The following is an 11627-nucleotide window of genomic DNA, read 5'->3' on the forward strand; positions in this document are numbered from 1 at the left end:
AGATTTCAGATTCCACAAAAGGGTGCATATATCATGTAGTATCTATATCTATATATCTATCTTTTTGAGGGAATCCATGGTTGGAGTTTCAGCAGTGTGGATACAGTTGTATTGATCAGCGTTGGCCTCACCCCATCCATCCAAAACCACCATAGCAACTGGCTTTAATTTCCCTTTGGCAGCTTTGGGTGATCAGCCAATTTCTACTTGGCATCTGTGCTTCCCATATTCCTAACACAATAAAAAGAAATCAATTTTTTTTCATTCTCTCTTTAAATTTCAGATCCAAATCAAATAATATCAATCCAAAACATTTCAGAAACCACCAGTAACATTAAGCTGCAAGTCTCTCTTTGCACAATTCTCATATAGAAAATTTAGTCAATAGCCAAACCAGAGCATGCCAAGTTGATAATATAATAACATGAATTGACAGAGAAACAAAGAAGTCCTTGAATTGAAAGATAATATTCCTACTTCTGTATCAATGGACAATGATGATGAATATTATCAAGATGATAAGAGACACATATACCTGTAATGCAGAGGACAGTACCACCAAGTAAAAGCTGGCCAGCTTTTCCATTTCTCCAAAAGAAATAGAAAATATAGTGAGGAGATATAGCCTTAAAAATACTAGGATAATGGTGTATGATGCTGTAAATTCCTACAAGTGGGGTACAAAAGGTCCATGCAGCCATTATTGGAGAAAAGAGGAAACTCACGCGTGATGTGCCAAATTTTTGAAGTCAAAGTATTACCTTTGATTTTCTTGATCAGCTGTTCTTCTGAGACGTATGCTTTATACTCTAATATCAATAGAAATCTTTATAGTGCAGTAGGTGAATAGTGAATACAATTATAAACAAACAAAAAGATACTATTTTAATTTAGGAATATAATTATTACAAGTTTTGAGAGTAGAGAGTAGTGTACCTGCTACTTTAGCGGCAGCAGTTTGAATAAGGGTGAGTCCTACCGTAAGAGTGTAGGCACCCCTTCCAGCTAAGGACGCTTCAGCTTCATGTGCCTCTAACAAGTTGAGATTACTTGCATTCACGTAATGATGCTCAACCGCTTTAGATGCCTTGCTTGACAGAACAACAAGAATGCATAAGAGAATCAGCATTTTAAGAGAATGTTAACAAATAACCATAAGGACTTAAAGGTTGAAAGGCTCATTATTTGACAAATTCTTTGCTTTTTTGGTTCAATAATCTGAATATATTGAGGAGTTTGTTCACGAGATTCTTTCTTCATTCCGGGTTTAGATTTTTCTTGAGCAGCATTATATCCAAAAAGCGACTCCATCATTTCTTCATTGAACCTGTCAAGAACATACCATTCAACTCAACTCAAATGTAGTCGCAACAAGAAAGTAGGAAGCAAAACTAAAAGAAACTCGAAACTTACTGGAAGGATCCTGCTTTGAGCTGATTCCAAACCATAGCCTGATCTGAGTTTGCTTGAACCTTATCTATAAACTTTCAGATCTCATAAAAACATCAACTTGACAAGAAGCTATATCAATAAAAGAGGTCTCTCTTATCAAGAATTGGAATTTGGAAGGAGTTACAGTTGTCTAGTAGTTCCTAAACAAATATTAATCTTTCAAATCACAACATTGAGCATGAAAAGAAAAACCTTGTGGCCACCACTCTGACCTAATAACACTACTCAGATTGCACAAGAGAGCAAAGCACTTATGATTTTTTGCTTCTTTCCTTTAACTTTGGAGCTACTCTTTTATATTTCATCATCTTTTTTAAAGAATAAAGTGTGTAGTTTATTTCAATGAATTCTTCCTCTATATAGTGCTTATTGAAGTGGAAGGAAACATCAAAAACACAAGAATGGATTCAGAATATACCATTAGGTTTCAAAATTTCTGTGGCATCATAGGCTGAAAGAGGTGTTCTAGTTACTTCAACCTTGGATCAAGGTAACATAATTCATTATTAAGAATGAAAATTCTATCATTTTTCTAAAGTATATTACTTTTTCTCCTTCATGTATTAATACCCAGTTGATTACCTTCAGCAAATTACTATCAAACTTCACAAAGCAAGATTCTATATAATAGCAACTCAACGTAGTAGTTATTAAACAGCACAAATATTTTTCTATATCATTTACCCTTCAACCAAACATACCCTAAAAGCCAAGAGAAAGCCAACAATGGAAATCGAAAGGAGGATAACCTCCCTATCAAAAAAATTAAAAGAAAAATTTAATTTTGCATTTATTATTGAATATAATAATTATGATTAACATTAATTCCCTTATGTTTTCGCAGCCTGCCTCCCTTTCCCAATTGCAGCACCAAAATATCTCTAGAACATAGCAATAAGAACAAATTAGTAGAAAAGTTGTATGTGAAACTGCAAAGAAAAGGAACCTCAATAGTTCAGGTATTTCTAAATATAATTTCAGAAGTTGTCAACAAAACAAAAGGTTCACTAACATAGGAAACAGCAGAAGGTTCAACCATGTACAATTGTGGTCCATCTCTGTCATAACCTCCTAGTATGACGCCACATCCAAAAGGTCTGTGAAATTGCCAGCAATATGTTATTGATGTAAAAAATAAAAAAAACTACTGCTTAAAATGGTAATGCGAATCAGTTTCACTAAACCTGAGCCACCAGTACAGTGTGCAAAGGTGCACATAACTAGCCACGCGTTCAGCAAGTTCCTTAACAGGAATAGGTTCTCCATACACACTGCAAAGAAAAATAAGCTAGAAATGAATATTATGTAACGGAAAGATATTGATCTTTAACTGGGCACTATACACATAAGGAAATGGTAAAAACACAATATTAGCATGCACATCAAACCTAGTTCATTCAACACTGCTACACTAATTCTCTTATCCCATAGTGATTCAATCATGACATTCAATCTAAAGCATGAAAATGTATGAGTACTGAAACCCCAAGCATGATATGGTTCATTTCAATCCAGAGCCACCAACAGCATTGTGTTAGATCATAGATGTTCAAAATAGCAAATGTTTTAAGGTATAAACCAATAATTTTAATGGTCCACTAAAACTTTCTTTCTGAATGAGGATTTTAGCTTTTGATTATATTCTATCACTATAAGCTTGAGAAACAAGAACAATAAAATAAACTAAATTATCACTATGTTATTTGGACAGCAGTTTAAATTCCTACTGATCAGTTTCAGGGAATCCTACATTGTCACATTGACAATAAGTCAAGCAAAATATAGCAGAATAAAAAGAGTAATGATAATTGGTTGAAATCAAAATTAAAACAAGTCTTAGTCACTTTCCAGTGATTTAAATTTCCAATTAGTTCATTTGTGTTCAATAGCAATAACACATACAATCCAATCTTAGTCAATATAGACAATACATTTAAACGAATGCATCAGAAAAAATGAAAAATAAAAGGGCAGGGTGGACTTTGTTGTGATATTTCAGGATAATGTAATAAACCTGTCATAGTTAGTTGCTTCAGACTTGGTCCTCGCAACAATTTACCTACCGTCAGCTGCTAACCCTGCCACAGCCTAAAATTGGAAGAAGATTCATGCATACATAAGAAAAGGTTCAAAAACATCAACGCAACAGTAATGAAGCGGCTGATATTATCCCCATAAAACAGTAATAATGAAAACATAACACATGAAGGTATCCCTATCAACACAACAATATTTTCCCCATAAAACAATAATAATAAAAATAAATCACGTGAAGGTGTTCCTATCAACACAACATTATAACTTAGTTCTATGATCTCCACAACTTTCTAATACTTCCAATTAATTGAACATAAAAGACATTCCTATATGGCCAAAACAAAAAGGCATCCTTATATGGTCGTTTCAAACATTTTTCATATAGATATATCATCATTAATTTAGCATTTTTCATACAGACATTACCCATACTTCTTTCACTCTTCACACTCAATTCACATGTTCTCCTTCAATAACTTCTTAAATCCTATATGCTCCACTGCACAAATCACAACACTACAATACGAGCTACCCAGCAAGCCAGCAATTTCTACCTTTTGTAAACCATTTATTGTCATTAGATTTCTTATTGAAAAAAAGGAGGGGCAGGGAGAGTAGCAACAAAACAATAGTAACATACTAGCAAGCTGTGCAAAATAGTATAAAACTGGAACTATAAATAATTTAGTACCTTGTAAGAAAGCTACCAAAATTTTGAACAAAAGATTAAAAAATGATGAAGATAATCGATCTCTCGCCTCATAATCAAGTAAAAGCGTGAACAATCCCATAACCCTAATAAATCCGAACGCGAGAATATTGATAACGAGAGCAATTAATCAATCAGGAATGAGGAATGAATCCGAAAACCCTAGATCAGGGAGAAGCAGAAACCTGGAATGAATCAGGCATTGGCGATTTTAGGGATGACGGGAAGGGCGGCGCCCTTGGATTGAGAGTGATTAAGGGAGGATCGTTCCTTGATCTTCTGCATCTGAACATGCGCTCCTTGAGGAGCTCGTACTGGCACTTCTCGTAGGAGTGACGCTCGTTCTCGCACTTCCATGGAAGGTAGAACTCGGCCTGGCGGCACTTGTTGAAGGGATGAAGAGGTGTGCACACTGGTCCCTGTATGCAACAGAGCTTCGGTGCAACAGAAGCTCAGTACAATGGAGGTTCGGTGCGACAGCGTTGCAAGGCTAAGAGGCGGCGTTGACGGAGCATTTGGAGGAGATGAGTGTGTAGAAGTAGAAGGATCGTGATTGAATGGAGGAGTTATCAGTAACAACCCTAATTTCAATATATTTTTTGACGGAAACTTTTAAATTACATACGGATTTTCCGTCTGTAATAACTTAATAAAATGTATTTTTTTGTTCATTTAATTACAGACGAAAAATCCGTCTGTAACTATTTCTCATGGAAAAAAAATTAATTTTTTCGACGGAATTATCAACAGATTCTCTTTTCCGTTTGTAATTTATGTTAATCCATTTTTTTGTTTTCCGACAAAAAATTCCTCTGAAATTCCCTCTATATTTCCGTGGATAAAATCTGTCGGAAATATCCGTCTGTAATAAATAGTTTTCTAGTAGTGAATAAAAACAATAATAAAATATATCTTCTATTAATCGTGGCCTATATTTTAGCAATGTAAATTTGTTTATTTCTTGATCCGTCACATCTATAAAAACGAAAAAAATCGTGTTTATTGGTAATTCAATCGATTAGAAGCATAACGAGTGAATTTCGCACTAGAATATAAATTTTTTAAAATTCAATGAATTAGGAGTGTAACATATTTCGTACGGCAATATGAAATTTTTTTAAAATTCAATCCATTGGAATTACACTATACAATATGAAAATGCTTCAAGTATTTTTAGTTGTTGACTTTTATTTTATTTTTTAAATTTTTTTATTATAAATTTTCATAGATGAGTCTTTTGATATTTTAGATTAAGTATTGTTTAGTGGGTCTATATAATTACTGTTTAAACACACCACCGTAATTATTTTTCTAATAAAAACTCTGAATTTAAGGATGAACAACCTATAGAAAATTCATAAATAAATGATCATGATTAGATTAATTAAATGATAGATGAATAAATGTAAATTCATTTCCATTCGTATGATAAATTAATAAGTAATAACTAATTTTATAAATAAATTTTTATTTTTATTTGATCTCACATATATTTTGTTGTTTTATAGTTTTTAATAATTTCATTTGTACCATTTGATGGATTTTTGTTCTTCTGATTTAAAAAGTCCGTGGCTGTACTCCCAATCTCCACGGTCAAAGTAGTAAAAGGTGTGAACAAGAAGTGCCCTGAAAAATTTTTTTTCTTTAACTATTGAACCATGTCAATCTAATTATCGGGCACCAGTCATAATTACAAATTATAAAAATTAATACAGAAAAAGAATTAAATGCTAAAGTATGTATTGAGTATTGTATAGTACTCGGATAAATGTCCGTTAATATAAAAAAATTGATTATATAGAAGAAACATTTTAGTTAAGTATAGTCTTCACCAACTTTAAAATGATGAATATTAAGAATATACGAGTTAAATTTTTGAAAAAAAATTTGGCTATTTAATAAAAAAAAGTTTGCAATTAATTTTTTTTTACGAATTATTTTATGTTTTATCAATGAATTTTTCCTATTTTATTTGTTTAAAAATTATTTTTTGTTCCAATTCAGCATAAATAAAAAAGATGATTTTTTTGTTGGATGATGTAACACTTTTATCAACGAATTGGATTTTGAAAAAATTCATATTGACAAGTAAAATTCAATCCACTCATAAGAAAAAATTTATATTCACTACAAGAAAATAGAATTATTTTAATACTTTATTTTTTAACACCATAATTAAATGTTAAAATTAATATATATTTTTGACAAATATCACAAATGTCAAATTTTTTATGTTTTCTTGATGAATAATTTGACCGTAGAAAATTACTCCTCAATTTTGACACTCATCTATTTTCAATTTACTCCACTATTTTTCTTCTTCCTTGGACTCTGTTAATTTTGACATCACATTGCTCTCAGTTTAGAATTATACTAATCATTCTTTATCTCCTAAATCTCAGTTTATTCTTTAATTTCGAGATCTCATCTCATTCTTTGTTAAAATTTTTTGTTGAGAATATTTTATAGTCAATAAGTGTCAAAATAAATAATATTTTTGACAATTAATAAGTATCACAGAAAATATGTTCTCTTTCTAACAAATTATTTTTGACAGCCAATATTTATCAAAATAAGATTTAATTTTTTTTCACAATCACTTATATGTTAAAAATACTATTTTTGACAAAACTTTTATTAACATATTTTCATAGTTAAAATAGTGTCAAAATTTATTTTTTTGACAAATTTTAATTTTCTTTTACACATTATAACCCTAAAAAATAATCTATATTGTTGTAGTGATTATATAGTGCAATTTAATCGATTGTGTAATACTTTTAATCGATTGAATTTTAAAAAAATTCATATTACCGTGCGAAATTCAATCGATTGTGTTACATTTTCAATCGATTGAATTTTGAAAAAACTCATATTATAATAAAAAATTCACTCTATTCGTTGTACTTCCAATATAATCGATTGAATTATTAATAACCACAATTTTCTTAATTTTTATGAATGTAATGGATTAAAAAATAAAAAATTTATTAATTTATATTGCTAAAAGATTTATGAAAGTCACGATTATTAAAAAATTTATTTCGTTGTTATTTTTATTTTTAATTATTAATAAATATGATAAATAAATAATAAAATAATAATTTATAACATAAATGATAAATTTTATAATTAAATAAAATATAAAAAATAATTTATAATTAAAATTAAATAAAAATTATTTAATAATCATTAAAAAAATTAAAAAATATATTTTATTATTAAGACCATTTAATGGTTCAATCGGACTGCCAAATCCTTTGCCATGTAATAGTGCCTTCCATGCTTTTGTTGTGTTTCATTATTTATATTTGGCAACCAACTTTATTCCAAAATTTCATCCACGGTGTTAAGAATGCTACGAACCACTTAGCAGAAGCTGCATCCATAACCACACAATAGCATGTATATAGTATCTTTTTTTTGGAGACTACATGTATATAGTATCTGATGATTAACATTTATTATATTTATATATTTTTTATTTTATAATTAAAATATGTTATATGTCATTTTTTTATTATAATTGAAATTAAATCTTTATTTTCAAAATTAAAGAATTCTCTTCTTTTTTTTACTAATTTTACAACCAAAATGTGTCACATATTACTCCCTAATTGTAATTGAAATTAAATATTTTCTTTCAAAATTAAAGAATTCTTCCTCCTCCATGCTAATTTTATAATTAAAATGTGTCACATATCATTTTCTCATTATAATTGGAATCAAATTTTTCCCTCCAAAATTAAAGAATCCTCCTCTTTTTTTTACTAATTTTACAACTAAAATGTGCCACATGTCACTCTCTCATTATAATTAAAATTAAATCTTTCCCTCCAAAATTAAAGAATTTTTTCCTCTTCTTTACTAATTTTACAACAAAAATATGACACATTTCACTCCCTCATTGCAACTGAAATCAAATCTTTCATTCCAAAATTAAAGAGTTCTTCTTTCCTCCCTCTTTCTTCCTCTATTTCTCTCATTTCTTCAACTACTCTATCTATTTTATATATTATACTAGTGTATATTTTCGTACTCCTGTACGGAATAATACATTAAATTATATAAATTTTTTTATTAAAATTTAAATAAAAAATATATATAATAATTATTATTATAAATATTTTACAACTTAAAAGTATTAAAAATAATTAATATTTGTTTTAATCAATTTAGATTGGTTGAATGATCATCTTATTTGTTCGGTTAAGCAAATATTTGGAGTTCGAATCTCGTCTTGTGTGTATAAATAATCCATTAGTTAGCGACAGACCCTTAATAAATAGAGCATCAATATGTGGTAGATTAATCGTCCTCGACTTGCTGAGGTAGGAATCCGTAGAAAAAAATTGTATTTGTCTTCAAAATAGATTAATTTTTCAATAATAGCAATACTTATGGACTTTTGTCTTTGTTGAAATTTCCTTGGGACAATTTTATTCGTTGGTATCATATTCATTTTTGAAGTCAAAACAATACGATCAACATTGTTACTCGTTAAAACTTCACATTAAAATGATTTTTAAATTTTCAAATTCATAAACTTATATCATTACAAAAGTTATTATATCGATTAATATTTCTTGGTAACATGGTATACCGAAACACCATTGCTGAGTATTAGTTATTAGTTAATGTGAAGAGAAACCAATAATAACTTTTGTTATTCAATATATAATTTATTCTATTAAAAATAAATTAATATTTTCTAAACTTATAAATACATTTTCTTCTAATTTCTTACACCATTATTTACCATTAAAAAATAGTAAATGACCATACTATCCTACAATATATACGATGTACAAAGTAATTTCTTTTCTTAAAATTAATTCTGCTTAGCGAGATAAAATTTAAAATATTTTTTAATTTTCTTACTCAAATTTAAATTTAAATTTAGAATTGATTAACAACTCATCATTTTTAATTTCAATAAAAAAATAAATTGGTTAGATGCAAAATATTTAGCATTTAATAATTTCAATCATTTAAATTTTAATTACCAAAAGTTGGGTTAAAAATTAATTATAAACTTAATAATCGATAATATATATTATATTAGTACGTAAATAACAATATCCAATGTATTAATTATTTATTTCTTTTGACAGAATTAATGTATAATTTATTGAGGATTGATTTATTATTCAAAATTTTTTTTATAAACTTTGTAATATATGAAAATAGTGATCTTATTTTTATTATTATTTAAGAAATTCTTCATAATTTTTTAATTATGTAATTAACTTTTATTATTGCTTTTATACTAAAAATATCAATTTATACTATTTACATATTTTTTCACTACTAATAAATAAATAAGTATTTGTACTATTATGCTTATTGTCTTAGATGATGACTTAAATTATTTTTTTTGTATGTTAAATAATATTTTGTATGTTAAATTTATTAAATATTAAGATGAAAAAATTATTTAATAAATTATATAAATAGTCGTTATAGAAAAAATTATATATTATATATAATAATCCTTGATATATATAGTGTCATGTATATATTAAGATTATCTATTTTAATTATGTGAGTGATTATTATTATTTATATTTTTTGTTACATTAGAAAATAATATTTAATGCTAAAAAAGAGATAATTAGTTTTTTTTAATTTGAATTAAAAAATATCTTGCAAATATATCCAACTTTTATATATACTAAGAGTTATAATATTAAATAGTATAGTATTTACTATAACAATGATTTAAAATATTAATCCAAAATATATTTGGGTCTAGTAAGAGCTCAATGCAAGCAAGATCAACTAAAATCCATTGTTAGGATCCTAAATCTAACTTAGGTTCATTACCTCAAAGGCTCAATGTAGATAAAGTCCACGCGTCTCCTCTTAAATCGACTCAGATTGGATCTCCATTACTAGTTAGATATGGTAATGAGTATTAGGGGAGCGTGAGAAGCCCCCTTCCCATCCCTCGTTCCTATTTAAAAAAAATGTCTGGTTCCTTCTTCGTCATTGCAAGTTTTTGTTTAATTATCCCTTAGGGAATGCAAATCTTCTCGGGTATCTACGAATATTCTTTGAAAATTTTTGAAAAAAAAATAACACAAAAAGACATCATAAAATAATCAATTTAAGATAATTCAACACAATTTATAACATATTCCTTATGAAAAATAACATTTTAAAAGGAAAAAACATAAAAATATGTTCCAACATAATAACATAACATAATTTTTTGAGACGATACTGAGCGACGTAATGACGGACTTGAGAGGCAGAAAAAGTGAGTTAGAGAGAAAGGATCGAGGTTGAGAATGAGTCTGGAAGAAAAAGACAAAATTTGAATTGGAAGCAGAAATTAGGATTACTAAATTCAAGAAATGGATTTATGTATATATAAATTAGGATAAATTAAAAAAATTATATTTGTGTATATTTAATAGGTTCCATGGGGCGGGTACTTATGTCCGTGTCCTCATTAGGGGTGACAAATGAGAAAATCCGTCCTGTCTCGCCAAAAATCTGCCATCTAGTGGGCTGGTCCGCTCCGCCCCGCCTAGTAAGGCGGTCTTGAATTTCTCCCCTGTTCCACCTAATGGTAAGCTGGCGGGTTGGCGGGATCTTTTTTTTTATAAACTATTAAATATTAAATAATATATATAATTTCATAACAATTTCAATAAATTTATAATTTCTAAAAACATAAAAAAATTATAATTTTTAAATTCACACGCATTAAAATTTTTATAATTATAAATATGTAATAAACATAATTATAAACCAAATTTTTTGAAATCAAATAATAAAACCAACATTGTTCAAACCAAAACAAATATTGTCCAAAATATATAATTAAACATCTTCAAGTTTATAATCAATCAAACATAAAACGTAATCCAAAATATAACTTAAAACATCTTCAATTATCATCTTCATCCTCTTGTAGATCAATAACATCATAGAAATTTGTAAAAAAAATAGCCATAATAAAATAAAAGCTTGGCCCAGCGGAGAAGCCTGTCCCACCCTGCCTCCGCCCTGCCAAAACCCATGGATTAAGCGATGCAGGATAGGCGGGCTTTTTAAGTTTGATGGTCTCAAAATTCCAGCCCAGCCCGCCTTTTTTGGTGGGTTATGCGGGCCAATCCGACGGGTTTCGTCCTGTTTGCCACCCCTAGTCCCAATATCCTTTTTCGCGTGGCAGGTCGTGAGAATTTCACAAGTCGCCATCTAACCCCAAAACGCGAGTGATCCCTGCAAATATCCATTTTGACTATTTTTGTGATAATCAGAGTTTAGGTTATATCATTTTTATAAAGTCACATGTATTCTTGTTATAACAATATTAATAGAATATAAATGGATAAAAACTAAACTATTGTTTGGATATAAGATGAAAAATAGGAGGAAAAAAATAGAAAGAAAGAAAATGAGAAGAAAGAAAAGTATA

The 11627-nt window shown here is 28.6% G+C and overlaps 1 long non-coding RNA gene across 1 annotated transcript; it reads right to left on the reverse strand.

Moving 5' to 3' along the window:
* Positions 1–2285: 2285 nt before the first annotated feature.
* On the reverse strand, positions 2286–3528 carry LOC130954349 (uncharacterized). The gene is made up of 4 exons (XR_009076284.1): positions 3467–3528; positions 2637–2723; positions 2465–2549; positions 2286–2333 (listed from the first exon to the last, which is right to left on the reverse strand). It is a non-coding gene; the product is annotated as an uncharacterized LOC130954349 (long non-coding RNA).
* Positions 3529–11627: the final 8099 nt, after the last annotated feature.

Source organism: Arachis stenosperma, chromosome 10 (genome assembly GCF_014773155.1).
Source record: "Arachis stenosperma cultivar V10309 chromosome 10, arast.V10309.gnm1.PFL2, whole genome shotgun sequence".
Lineage (NCBI taxonomy): Eukaryota > Viridiplantae > Streptophyta > Magnoliopsida > Fabales > Fabaceae > Arachis > Arachis stenosperma.